Source organism: Carlito syrichta, unplaced genomic scaffold (assembly GCF_000164805.1).
Source record: "Carlito syrichta isolate Samal-C Ts95f unplaced genomic scaffold, Tarsius_syrichta-2.0.1 Scaffold6279, whole genome shotgun sequence".
NCBI classification, from domain to species: Eukaryota; Metazoa; Chordata; class Mammalia; order Primates; family Tarsiidae; genus Carlito; species Carlito syrichta.
The window spans coordinates 4,246-8,938 of NW_006950375.1; the positions used below are offsets into that span (position 1 = coordinate 4,246).

Genomic DNA, 4,693 nt, shown 5'->3' on the forward strand with positions numbered 1-4,693 from the left:
AATGTAGAAACAAAACATTTTAGGGTGCATTGGCTAATTTTTAATTGGTAAAAACACTTTTTTTCCCAAGATTTTGTGACTTTTGTGGTATTGGGCTTTCAAATGTGTAGTCAGTGATTTCTTATTCTATTATAAATAAATATTCACTTTGTATCTAATTTAATATTTACAATTTTGTGATGTTAATTTTACATATTTTAAGGGATGCGCAGATAGCTGCTAAAACCAGTATTCTGCATGTGTCTGTGAGTGTATTTCCAGAAGAGGTTAGCATTTGAATCAGCAGACTGAGTGAGGAAGATGCACCCTCACTCATCACTTAATACACTGGGGACCCTAACAGAACAAAAAGTCAGAGGAAGGGCAAGCTTGCTTTCTTTGAACTGAGACATCCATTTGCTCTTGCCCTAAGACATCAGTGCTCTGGTTTCCAGGCTTTCAGACTCAGACTGAATTACACCATTGACTTTGCTGGGCCTCTGGATTGCAGATGGTGGTACTTCTCTGTCTCCATGATCCATCTCTCTCTTCTCTTCACTTCCCTTCCCTTCTCTCCTGTTCTCTTCAATTTCTCTCTTTCTCTTTCTCTTTCTCTTTCTCACCCTCTCTCTCTCTCTATATATATATATATTATATATACACACACATATATATATACACACACATATATTACATATTATGTATACATATATGTATGTTTCTGTTTCTTTAGAGTGCCATGATTGATACAGATTTTATATTATTTTTCTTAAAGAAAGTTCCTCAAATTAAATAAACTTTGTCTTTCAAAAACCTGAATCTCCACCTATATTCTGTGTTCCAAAAATGATTTAAGGTATCTTCCCAAAACAATGGCTATTATGGTTTCATTCTTAACCCCTTCATCAATAAATGAAAGAAAATATAATATCAAGGAAAAAAGAAAAGAAGGTAAAAAGGGGAGAAAGGGACACTACCTATGGCAGGTGTCTCAGCATGAAGGAATCAATCATACTTTGGAGTCCAACAGACAAGCCTTGGGCTAAAATCTTGCTGCCATCATTTGTGAGATATTCATCAAGTTATTTCACCTCCTGAAATCTCAGCTCTTTAATCTGTAAAAGGGGATAATACCACTAACTTTGCAAGGTTATTATAAGAGTTAAATGACAGCATATGTAAAGCCCTTTGTCAGATGCCTGGCACAGAGGAGGCTTTTCATAACAATTTAAATTCTTCATTCTTGCCAGTCTCCGTGGCTCAGTGGCTCAGCCTGTAATCCTGCACCTTTGGGAGGCTGAGGTGAGTGGATTGCCTGAGCTCGCAGGTTCGAGACCCACCTGGGAAACTTGGCGAGAACTCATCTCTACAATAAATAAATTAAAAAAAATTAGCCGGGCATGGTAGCACGTGCCTGTAGTTCCAGCTACTGAGAAGGCTGAGGCGGAAGGATCACCGGAGCCCAGCAAGTCGAAGCTGCAGTGGCTGGGAATATGCCACTGCCCTCCAGCCTGGGTGACAGAGTGAGACTCCAACTCAAAAATAAAAAATAAAAAATAAAAATAAATACATTCTTCAATGCATAATCTAAGCTGTATTTCCTGAAATAGGCATACTAATATACTGCCTTTAGACTGAGCAGGACAACAGTAGTTCTGACACTTGCCCACTCTGGTCACAGAAAATTCTGAGCAGCGCAGCCTGTATGGGAAGTCCATTTCTTTTCCTGCCAAGACATGGAACTATCTGTAAGGTGTGAAAATATGTCACTTTGCATCCCGAACAAAAGCTAGCAAACAAATGGTTGTAGATGAGCTGTCAGAGAAACGAGTAGAACAGCAAGTGCAGGAATCTGATTAAAAAGCGGCACTGTCATTTGCAAAAAGGGTTTTTCCCTCCCACTGTCAGGTGACACTTTAATTAGCTCATGTCTTTGGAGAATACTACTAGTCACATATGGGTCAGAGCAGAAAACAGAGGCTCAGTACTTAAGGTGGGGCTTAGGGGGAAAGGATAAGCCAGCAGGAGGTCAGTGGTGGCTGAGGAATCCCTGAGGGTGGTTTTATTTAAACAACTTCATCCTGCTGGGACCCCTGAAAAGCTACAAACACATCTTTTCCTGGGGAAATTCCTGGGGCCCCTCCATGTTGTTGTCATGGCTCTCAGTCTCCAGGTAGACATTCAGTAACACACACATAGCCACTGCAGCTGATTGGTCGAGAGCTGATGAGTGGGCCAAGGATCACACAGTTTCTAGTAGCACACATTAACCTCACTCTCCTTGACCCGAATGTTATCGTCATTGCTGTTGGTTTTCTCCCCTTTCCAGTTCAGACAGAGCTGGAAAATGGGTTGGATGGAGGAGTAACCAGGGTTTGACAACACAGCAACCTGGAGATTGTCTACGCCTCTTTCGATGAGTACCACATAGTAGAGATTGGTGTCCCCAGCCAGTCCTGCCTCCACAATGTCTTTGGTGAAATGCAGCTCCATGTAATCCTCATGGGCAATTGTCACCCATTTCACCAGGTGAGAGACAACCTAGGCAGGGGAGAGGTACTGACAATCACTGGTAACTGGTACAATACCATTTTCCAAGAATGCAAACTGTTTGTGGAGGGCTAGGTGGGACTGTACCCTGGTCTTCAATAGTAACATGGTGGTCTCCATGTGGCTGGCACTCAGAAAGTTGTCAGCAATCACTGTGTGCTGGGGCTGCTCTTTGGGGAAGTGGAGGTCACCCATCTTCTGTACCCACAAATAGAGGTGACCTAGGTCAAGCACATCATCTCTCAAAGTCAGGATGCTGACTTTATCAAACTGATACTGATTGGCTGGATTTGGAGTTTTCTTTCCATGATCCCCAGGATAAAAATAGTTCAGAACTGAGTCAGGAGACAGCAAGTCACCTGCACTGATGAGAGTGATCAACTCCATGACAGTTGACACTTTGGCTTTTACTGTCATGATATTGAGGCTCATGAGGTAGTAGGAAGTCAGGTGAAGCACACTGTCGTCTTTGCATTTCAGGTCGAGCATGATGGACAGCAGGTACTCCTTCCTTACTTCAGTTTCCTTGAGGATCTTCTCCTTGTTGGACAGGCACTCTCAGTATTTCTTTGCTAACTTTTTCCGCTGCTCCAATTCCCAGTCCAGACATGCCAGAGTTTGCTGGTGAGGGTCTCCCATAGTGACTTCAGCTTTGCTGAGGTGGTGGAGCCTTCTTATAAAATTCCTCTAAACTGACCAGATCGATTTCTTCTTGCTTTGACTTAATCTCCAGACATTTTGTGATCTCCTTCTGCAGGTGCATCACCTCATAGAACAGATTCTGAAGCTACAGATGATAGGCAACTACTTTCTGCTTAGCCTCATTGATTTGATCTCTCCCTTTCTCCAAACTGTCATGGGCTAATTGGTTAAGCTTCTTTAGAGGCATGAAATGAACACAGCTCTGGATCCTTCATTCTTCTACTTCAATTGCCACATCCTTGCCACCCCTGCTTTTCAGGTCCTGAATCTTGACCATCAGCCTCTGTTGCTCTTGGCACATGTAGTTGTACAACTCATAGTCTCTGCCAGGTTCCCACAAATCCACCTCAGCCTCCTCATTGTAGTATTTACCTTCCAGCTCAGTATCAGATTGATCCCATTTTCCTTCAGTTTGGGCTCCATCACTTTGGATCACTTTGGGCTTCCATTTTTGCTTGATTCTGATGACATAATTATACTCAGAGGTTGCTGCTGGCATTAACAAAAAAGTTACTTCAACTGGGGAAGATGATGAAGATGACTGATATGGGGTTTTTGATGGTGCATAGGTGATCTTAAATAATGTTGGATATCCTCCTAACTTCACTGCACTGCACTGCATTCGATTGTTACAAGGAGCAGGCAACCTAGATCCCACATATGCGCAGTTCACAATGGGGTTCATGCCTCTATGAGAATCTAATGACAGGAGGCAGGGCTCTGCTCGCCCTCTGCTCACCTCCTGCTATGTGACTGAATTCCTAACAGGCCATGGACCAGTAATAGTCCACGACCCAGGGTTTGGGGACCCCTGCAGAGGATAACCCTTGGTATTCTAATCCCAGCCCCACCAGGTAGCATCTGGAAGGGTTGTCTAACCCCCTTCTCTATGAATGGGGTGCCTGAGCCCAGAGGGGCAATGGGACTTGCCCGAAGACACATGGGAAGCCTTCTTATCAGGTTGGGCACTAATCCCCACATCCTAGTTCCCAACTTGGTGTCCTTCTATCTTGTAAGCAGCCCCCATAATTCTGGAAGCCTAGGCCAAGCGTTTGTGTCCTGCACTGTTTTTTGCCTGTTTCAGACATGCCACTCTGGTTTTCCCAAACAATCCTGGTTCTTCATGAGTGGGAGCTATACCAGTTCTGTTACCCAGATGGGGCCACCCCAAGGACGGGGCCAGGGTCTTCCTCTTCTCTGCTTCCCCCACTCACTCACCCAGAAAGTCAGCTTCACCTCAAGATCTCACCTTGACCTTCCAAGTTACCCAGCCTACCATTCCCATTCTACTTGCTGGGCTTTGAGACCACCCCAGAAATTCTTCTCCCAGAAGACCCCTTGGGCTGCCGTCTCTCTCCCAGGGAAGCAGACAGGAGTCTCCTCATCAGCTTTTCCCTACTCTGAGGTGCTTACCGCCTCACTCCCTCCCACAAGCCAACCAGCCAGCCAGGCAGGCAGCAGC

General features: G+C 44.5%; 1 pseudogene; it reads right to left on the minus strand.

Moving 5' to 3' along the window:
• Positions 1–2,008: 2,008 nt before the first annotated feature.
• On the minus strand, positions 2,009–3,702 carry LOC103251222 (annotated as a pseudogene).
• Between the last annotated feature and the right edge of the window lie 991 nt (positions 3,703–4,693).